This window comes from Agelaius tricolor, unplaced genomic scaffold, assembly GCF_023055355.1.
Source record: "Agelaius tricolor isolate 1412-34295 unplaced genomic scaffold, bAgeTri1.0.p SCAF_7, whole genome shotgun sequence".
Taxonomy (NCBI): Eukaryota; Metazoa; Chordata; class Aves; order Passeriformes; family Icteridae; genus Agelaius; species Agelaius tricolor.
In genome coordinates this window covers 12930326-12939863 of record NW_027269267.1, presented here as the reverse complement: position 1 = coordinate 12939863, position 9538 = coordinate 12930326, and the positions used below count along the sequence as shown (strand labels likewise).

The 9538-nt window shown below is 33.8% G+C and overlaps 1 long non-coding RNA gene across 2 annotated transcripts in view; it reads left to right on the top strand.

Moving 5' to 3' along the window:
* The first annotated feature begins 3497 nt into the window (after nucleotides 1–3497).
* The window catches only part of LOC139591913 (uncharacterized), a 147028-nt gene continuing 140987 nt past the window's right edge, over nucleotides 3498–9538 (top strand). For both annotated transcript variants that reach the window (XR_011679793.1, XR_011679794.1), the window contains exon 1: nucleotides 3498–3574. This is a non-coding gene — a long non-coding RNA (uncharacterized lncRNA). The remainder of the gene's footprint in view (nucleotides 3575–9538) is intronic.

The following is a 9538-nucleotide window of genomic DNA, read 5'->3' as shown; positions in this document are numbered from 1 at the left end:
AGAGTTGAACTTGAGGATCCTTGTGGGTATCTTCCAACTCAGAATAATCTGTGAATCCTTCTCAAGACTTTCTGTGAATCTTTACTTTGCCCACCTCCTGGTTTCTCATATCTGCATTCTCATTTAAACTACCCCAGCCATTTATGCAACAAAGTTAATTCTATTTGACTGTAGGAGCTTGACCCGTATCTGGGACATGTTAGAAAAGGGCTTTTTTAAAATTGGACAGCTCAATACTGTCATTATTGATTTTCTAATCTGCTTTCTGCAAGAATTTTGCTAACTCTGTCTTCCAAATTTGTATTTGACAGTGTAAGATCACCTCACTGAAAGAGATCTCTTGGAAACCAAGGACTTTTAGCACAGATAACCAGGTAGCCATGCCAGGTAATCCTTCTCATAAACTTATTTTCTGTCTTTCTCATATAGCCATTTTCAGTTTGTTCATAATAAGTTTCATTGCCTCCTGTTCAAAAAAGTAACAACACACATGTAGTACTTGTTCTTGTAAAAATACATAAAAAATATATTTTTATTACATTTCTTCTTAAGGCAAAAAGTAACATAGCCTGAGGGGTTTTAGGATGTATTTATTGGACATAAAAAAGACAACAGGAAACCAGCACCTGTTTGTGAGTTTTAATTTTCAGTAATTTTGTCTGCCTCTTTAATCATCCAGTGCAGATTTTCTTTTCTACAAGACATCATGGCTATTAGGTTTGGCCTAATGATAATTTAAAGTGTATTATATCCCATTTAATTTTTGAGCTTCATTATACAAATACTGTTTTCAATTTTCTTTTCCTTTTCATCTTAATTTCATTCTGTTGGCACCTGCTAACACAGCTATTTCCATCAACAAGACATTCAACAACCTGCATAAGTGTGTAAAAGTGAAATTATTGCAACTGACATTTGCCATATCAGACATCAATATTTCAATGAAAATGTCTTCACTACCTCAGTAACCATCTTGAATTCATTCTTTTCTCAAGTTTTGTATTGGTAGTTATTTTATTATTTTCCTATGATTATGGCTAATGCATTTTAATTTTAAACAGCATTAAGAAAGCCTCTTCATTTAAATCTTTATTTATTTGAATGATGCATAACAATTTATCCATAAAAATAATATAATTTGCTACACACTACGGCTTTTTCTCTTTCCAAAGCCTACGGGGATTTCCTTGTAAACATTTGGCTCAAAATGTTTCCTAGGCCATGGAAATTTAATAAATAGTTCATTATGAGAAAGATTTTTTGTAATATAAATTTTCTATCTCTCTCAGTCACGTCTCTTTTTGTGCACTGAGAATTATAAACGAGTAGATTGGTGGAGTTAGAAAGGGAGATTTCTTGGAGGTGATACAAATGAACAGTTGGACTGAAGAGTTGTATTTTCAAATACTTCATTCACTTAACTAAGATAAAAGGACATTTTGGAATGTAAGACTTGAAATTACAAAGAGTTCTGTTACTTATTGAGAGATAGTAATTTTTAGTGTTGTGTTGGAAAATATGGTGAAACACTCATGCTACATTAAATAATGCACACTATGCACACTGAGAAAATGTTCTATTGTAAAAGATAGACAAGAAAATATGTTTCAGAAATATGTTGTTTACAAGTTGCTTTAAGGACTCTTTTAGGTATTAGCTGGGGAATGTTTTTGAGATTCAAGAAAAACTTTTAAAAGTTCTTCATCTCCAAATCCACTAGTTGCTTTCCTTAGTTCAAAATTTCAAGGCATCAAAATCACATTATTCAAAGAGGATTTTCTATTTTTATCTACTTCTCTGCTATAGCAGTTAAAAAATCTGTTCTCTATTTAGTTACAACATTAAATTACATAGGAGGGTCCTTACAAATTGTCTCTGAAACTCCATTTTTCATTGCTTTTCTTAAGGTGTTGTTTTCTTCATGAAAGAATGGAAACAGAGAGTAAAATCAGAACCTAAGAAAGACAGGGAAAGTTAGCTAATTTCCCCTATAGACCTGCTATTTAAGTGTCTTAAGGAAGTCATAGTGAAAGCTGAAAGAGTCAAAGAACTGATATAATCAGAATATCCTGTAGAACAGGAGCCCAGAGGATTATAAAAGCTAGGAAAAAAAGGAAGTTGCTGGAAAAGAAAATAAGAATGTCAGATCAAGTTTGTATTATTCTTCCTGAAGTGTAGTTACATGATGTGAATCAAATTAATGACAGTTTAAATCTGCAGCATGAAATAAAGATTTCTGAAGGCAGTGAAGCAAACTGAGTGCAATGCTATTATTTCTTGAATTTCTGCACAGAAATATGAGGCACTGTAAGACAGATTTAAAACTTCAGAGACTAATTAGGTCTTCTGTAGAACTTCTCATGCTGTGCTTATTTTTAAAGCATCAGTGTTTTACATCTAAGGAATAAAGCAATATCTTTTTTTATTTGTTTGTTTGAGCTAGGTATACCAATAGCTTTAAACCATCTGGGAAGCAGAAGCACTTGCAGCTAAGATTTCATTGATTCTATGTTTAACCCAGCTTAACTGTTTTCTAATTTTAATGCCAGTGAGAACATTAAGGTTGCAAAATCAAACACTCAGATTTAGAAAATGTCAGAATTAAGATTGCCCATGCAAATTTTATTTGCTAGCCTTTGTGAGCATACGTTAGGATATAATCTTTAATTTTTTTGATACAATCTTTAGTTCTTCCACAAGACACCTGCCTCACTCAGGGCACATGCTTATACCTTAGACAATTTTTCAATATTTCTCTTTTCTCTTATCACTCAATATGTGGCTCTGGAGTTTATTTACCACACGTTATCTTAACTCTGCACTGAAACATGATTATTGGCATCTTGATTTTTTTACCAGAACAACTGGTATTTATAAAGCATTAATCAATTTGTCTTCACAACAATATTTTTACAATTTTTTCAGGGTGCATTCATCTAAGTTTGTCCCTTACCTTCTTGTCCTGCCCAGTCATCCCAGATTTTTTGCTCTGGTTCTCCCCCATACTTACTCCCTTCTGCTCCAGTTTTCTTATCTCCCTCCTCACCACAGGACACCCTCATGTTACTTCTTCTCTGCTCGTTACTCTACGAGCATCAGCTTGTTTTCTTGCTCCCCTCCAGGCCACACAGCTCTTCTCCATTCCACAGACACACTCCTCACTGTCAGCACAAGAGCTCTCCTGGTTGTCTTTGTGAATGTTGTCTTCTTTCATGGCATCTCGAAAGCCAGATTCATATTTGGAAAGCAAAGTCTTGGCCAAATTCCGCAATGTGAAACAGATCCCATTTTCAGTGAATTTCATTGGCAAATTTTAACAGACCTCTACAGTTTTTTTAAACATGCATAAGGCAATTTTAGGAAGTGAGAAAATCAGGAAAAAATGAGGACAGCAAAAGACATAATCTGCTGGATGATGGAAGGTGTTCCCAAATTAGCATTAGTACAAACACATACTGTGAGTAGTCCCATGCCTCAAGACTCACTTGTAGCAGCCCTTCTTTCAGGCTCAGACTGCTTCCAGACATCCAGTGAAACTCAAAGCCATTGCCACAAGGAAAGGTAGAATCCTCAGGTAAGCAGCAATAATTTTTAAAAAATGTAGCAATCCTTCAAGCTGTTTCTCAGAAAAATGCACAGGTTTTGATGGATAAATTTCAAATACCTGAATACAGAACAGTTCAAGTTAATGTCATTAAATTTTGGTGAGTTTATGGCAAGCATAAATACTGAAAATTTCCCAGAAATTTAAACATAGGTGTTATTTCCAAGACTGCATCTCATGCAAGTCTGAATATGATTTCATGTGTGGAATTATATTAGTTATATAAATCCTTTATAATATATTCCTGTCAACCATGAATTCTAAGTATTTATGCAATGGTTTTCTACAGTAAGACCTGTAACAGAAACTGAATAGAATTGAGAGACCAGAACTAGAGAGAAAGTGTGGGAGAGAAAAAGAAAAAGTAAAAAAAAAAAAAAAAAGAAGGGGAAGGGAGGGGGGTAGGGAGGGGGGAATGGAGGGAGGGAGGGAGGGAGGGAGGGAGGAAGGAAGGAAGGAAGGAAGGAAGGAAGGAAGGAAGGAAGGAAGGAAGGAAGGAAGGAAGGAAGGAAGGAAGGAAGGAAGGAAGGAAGGAAGGAAGGAAGTAAACCAAGCAATTAGAAATACAACTGGAATGTTTTGTACCTGCTCTTACACTGTTCCCTAAGCATCTCCATTGAACTGACAGGGACAGTACAGATCGTGATCAGCCTCTATTCTGACCCAGCCAGAGATATTTCAGGTGTTACTCAGAAGGGGGAAAGCATATTATTATTCAGATTCAGCAAGGAGTGTTTTCCTGAATAAAAGTCTGGAATGAACACTAAGCTTTGCAATCAGCCCAGAATGAATTAAATAGCCTTTGCACTGCAGCACCAGACATTGCACCTGCAGTTTTTCAGTGATATTCTCACAAACAAGTGCATTTCAGTTATATTTCTAAATACTTGTTGGGAAAAAAAAAAAAAGGTGAGGGGAAGGATACCATATACGAGCAGTGTAGTTTTCTCCCACTTCTAATTAGTGGTTATTTGAGAGCTTCCATTACTCAAAACCTGGAAGAAGAGCAGGAACATATCACTGGATTATCTATACAGTACAGAAATTGCAAACTGCAGACTGGATCCTTTAACCCTACCTTGTCTTCTGGATGATATTGTAATCTTTACCTGTCCTTCTCTTTTTATTACAGTGATTTCAAAATTTATTTCTTAGACTGAAAATATTTGTACAGAATTAGTGAACTAGAAAGAAAAAACCCCATATTATACGATGCACAATTATAAAAATTTTAAAAATAACCTTACTGTAATAGAAAGATGACTATAGAACAAGAACATAAGACAAGAAGAAGGGAAAAGGTCAGTGTTATCCACAATATACAACCTGAGAAATTGATCATCTTGGAAATTTCAGTCCTTTGTAACTCTGAGAGCAATGTGAGAAGGCTTTATTGGAGTTTTAAATCTGACAGATATCTTATGAATATAGAATTAACTAAAGATTCATAAGTAATATGCATTTAAATTAATCAAATGAAACTTCTAGAAATTCTTTACTGGCTGAAAAAACAATCAACTTCTACCACTATAAATGGCTATTTATCTTTATGGGACAGGACATTAACTGAAAGGGCTCACTCAGAAAATGAGTGACCCTCAGATTAGTAACACTCTGCCTAAGACTTGTCCTGCACCAAGAAAGGTTTTCGTTTCCTTCACATTTTTGGCCACTGCGAACAGAAAAAGCCTTTCACAAAATTTTCTTGAAACTACATGTTATATTAAGGTTTAAAGAGTCTTAAAAACATATTAGAGGGCCACTGCAGATCACATCTAAATAATACACCAAAAGAATTTTTCTCTTTACCAGTTGACCATGTAGATAATCAATGCTCTACATATGAATAAGTTTAGTATGAAAACCTGATAGAAGAATATATTTACTATACATTAATACTGTGCACTTTAGGAGGTCTCTGCTGAATTTCTAACCCTTTAACATAATTTTAATAAAAACTTCTATGAATTCCCCATTCCAATCTTTGGCTAATTAACTCTGAGCAAATGACACAGAGATCAGAAGAGAATATTAAATTATAAAGGAAGCAACTCTTACAACTTTGTAGTGCCTTATGGAACATGAATAACATTTCAACCAAGCCAGATCTGTGAAAGTCACCTTGCACAGGCTGAGCAGCAGGAATAAAACACGAACTACAACCTTTAAAATATAGAGTATCATTGAAAAATAACATCTTCTAAGTAATATTTTTGTATTAATATACTTTCTGATATAGGCAGAATGATGTTTTGAGTCAGCCTTTAAAATTGCAAAGTAATGTGTGTAGATATGTCTCAAAAATCTTTAAATTTCTTAGTAAAGTTAGACTTAGACTCCTCCCACAGTCTTATGCTGGAAGGAAGTCATGTTAATCAGAACAGTACTTCTGCAAATTTTTGATGGTCCAAAGTAAGACTGACCCAAGATATTCTTAATTTCCAAATCAAAAAATTTGGGGAAAATAATTTTTATTCTTCTATAGTAAATCTCAAGAATCAATTTAACTATATAAATAAATATATATATATTGCTTTCTTTGTATTTACTATGAAGTTTGCTGTGGTGTTCATTAAGTAAGACTAGCAAAATAAAAACCATTTGCCAAAATAATAAAAACCTCTGTATTGCTAAATGGGCATTAAACATTTCTCTACTTCATTGCTGTGATTTAGATATTTCTTATCTTGATGCCTTTTCTCCCAACACCTTGTCAAGAAGGATTCAGGAATTTCCAATAAATTATTCTTTTTATTTCCATCTTTCTTTTGAATGCTTTGACTGCTGCCACATTCTCATTGAAGATAAAATAAAAAAGAACAACTTTTTCACCATTAGAGCTAACCATAATAAAGAAGCTCAGTTTATGAACATAGAAAGCATTTTCCCTCAAATTATCAGTCTTATAAACTCTAGAATCAAATATATTTTTCATTTTTTCCAGTCCTTCATTCTCTAATTTTATTGATATAAAGAAAGAGTTTATGCAAGCTAAATTAGATCCTAATTTACACAATCAAAAACTCTATTTTGAAAGACAACCACAAGTTGATATTCCTTCCTATAATAAATAATGTTTATTATGGTTTTAGAATATAAATAAATAGAGAATAGTGTCCCATTTTTTAAAGTAAAGTGCATTTGACCAATTTAGAATTAGATTATTTTTTAACACATTGGATGATATTAGAATCATTTGGCCAACCTTGGAAGTTTTTAGATAAACATATTGCATAAATCTAATAAATTCTGTCAGTAATTTGCTCATCAAGAATTATCAATTTTAACAGAAAATCTGAGAGCATCTATATAAGCATTTTAATTCTGTGCTTCAACTTCTCATTTTAGAGCTAGTATTAAATGTTATGTTGTTTTGTAGGTAATATTCTAATGTTTTGTAAGTAATAATAAGTAATCTAATTGTTTTGTAAGTAATATTCTAATGGTATATTGTCTTTAAGTTACTTTAATTAGTATTTGGTGTTTTTTTGATTCTTGGAGAAGTTCTTTTCAGTTGCTTTGAAACGAAAAAGAACAAAGTTGTCCTCAATTATTTATATTTCCATTTATCAGCCTTCCAGGACATTTAGAATTATCAACTCCCCAGATGACTAAAAAATATCACTGTGCAAAATGAAGTGAAATGGAAACATAAGAAACTAAAATCTTATTGTAAAACATGAAAATCAGCATTTTATCTTTTTACCCCCTATATGTCATATGTATAAAATAATGTGTGAAGGGCACTGTTCATCAAATCTCTTGTAACATTATGGTATAGAGTATGTGTGTTTGGGAAACACTCTAGGGTGGAGATATCTCACATTTGGACAAGAGGAAGAGAGTTTGGACATAATACACACATTGAAAAACTGATTTATGAAAGATGTTTTATCAGTGCAACGTCTCTGTTCTATGTAAAAATATTACCTTTAATTTTCTTTCATTTATTCATACCAACATAATATGTCTGAAGGACAAGTATAATTGCTTTTTCCCTGTCTTATTGGTAACACCCACCACTGTTGACATAAACAGTGTGTCAAGTCCAAATACAAGCACAGAAAGAAAAGTCAGTCCTTTCCACAAAGGTTTTCACTCACACCATAAAACAGAAGATATCCTGTGAAATACTGCTGCAAAATACTTTGTGAAGAATTGCAAAATACTTTTTTTTCCTCCAACAAAATGGTGAAATAAAAGGTTAATAATGAGACCTCTATTATTATTGTTGATGCTAATTATTTTTATTTTTATTTTTTTATAACCACTGCTACTCCTATTGCTCCTGCTACTACTATTTAAGCCTATATATAGCAGCTCACTAAAATAGACACTAATTGCAAGCCAGGAAATGTTGCACATCCATAGTAACACGTTAGCAATAATTTGTGTCCACCTGACAGAAGGAAATAGATTTCTTATATATGGTATATCTGTTCTGCTGGTAATAGGAAAAACAGAGATTCTGGGCTCTTCAGAAGGAGCAGGATGGCATGTATTGATCAGTATGCCATGGTTTAAATGTTCACAAAGGTTTAAATGTTTTGAATACGTAAGTCCATGCTGCTAGGGAGACAGTTTTAGTATCAAGGAGGTTGTATACTTGCACTTAGAGAAGGTAAATTGACATTTATAAAGGTATCTCTAAGTGAAACTGGAGCATACTCACTGGAATAATTTCTGTGGGCAGTAACATTTTAAGTGTACTCTACTCCCTCTGGATCAGGCAGAGACTTTAATTATCCAGCTGTTAACTTTTCTAGCAGGTATAAACAGACTTCAATTAAATTGTTAGTCAACCTGATAGTGTCTGTCCAGACACCTGAGGATGATTTGTTCTCTTTTCTTACTCTGTTCTTCCAGACTTGGGGTCATGAGCTGAGCATCATCAACATGAATCCCAGAATCAGAAAGGCTTGTCCTTGTGCCATTATCTAATAAAAGTATTGTTTAACCTACATATTGTTCCTGCTTTTACCTACTTTAAATTAGGATGATTACCTGACTGCTTTATTTGATTTTTTCTTTCTTTTTGTCTGATTTTCACTCTAGTAAACTACAGGATATTAATTGCTGTTTAAATAAAAAAAATAACATTTGCTTTTACCCACCTTTCAAACTTGGAAATCTTTTTGAATCTGCAGAGAGTTTGTGCAGCTTGGTCTGTTGGATTCAAACTGCTGATGACAGAAATTGAGTTATTCCTCAATTTATTGTAAAACCTATTGTAATACCTATGTACCTACTGAGCAAAGGTAAGGAATGCTGCTTGAAGAGGTTACTGGTGACCTTGGTGCTGCCACTGATATTTCTGGACTGAGAATTTGCAAGCTTACAAACTCCTGAATGAATAAATTGGAGAAAGAGTAGAATCTCAAAGAAGAGACTGTTGCAGTCAGAGGAAAGATTATGGATTTATTTATTCTTTTACAGAAAAACTATTTAACTTTTTTCAGACATGATTTAGACAATGAACAGGAGCAAAAGGAGCAGTAGTGTTTAAAACAATAATTTTGTAAATGGTAGAGAAAGTGCTGTAATCCTCCAGATCACACCAAATGACAAGAAGTAAAATATAAGCAGTTCTTTCAAGACCTTCATCTGACAGAACCAGGGAAACCTCCTGGTCAGGAACAGTTAATAATTAAAAGGTGGGCAAACCCACAGAATTTTATCAGATCTTATACTGGAGTACATATATTGCTCTTCAGTCTCCCAGAATCAAGATGAAAGCTCACAGCACACAGGCAGAAAGGATCTAGGAGAGCAAGAGAAGTGTATGGGCTTTCATGGCAGGAAAAGGTGTAAAGACTTCAAAGGTTTGGACATGGCACAAGCTGAGACAGAAACAGGAGGTGGTCCCCACAGTGGTGGGACAGTCATTGAGAAACCTGTTGTGGGGTGAAACAAGGAAAAAGTGTGTATGGTGGA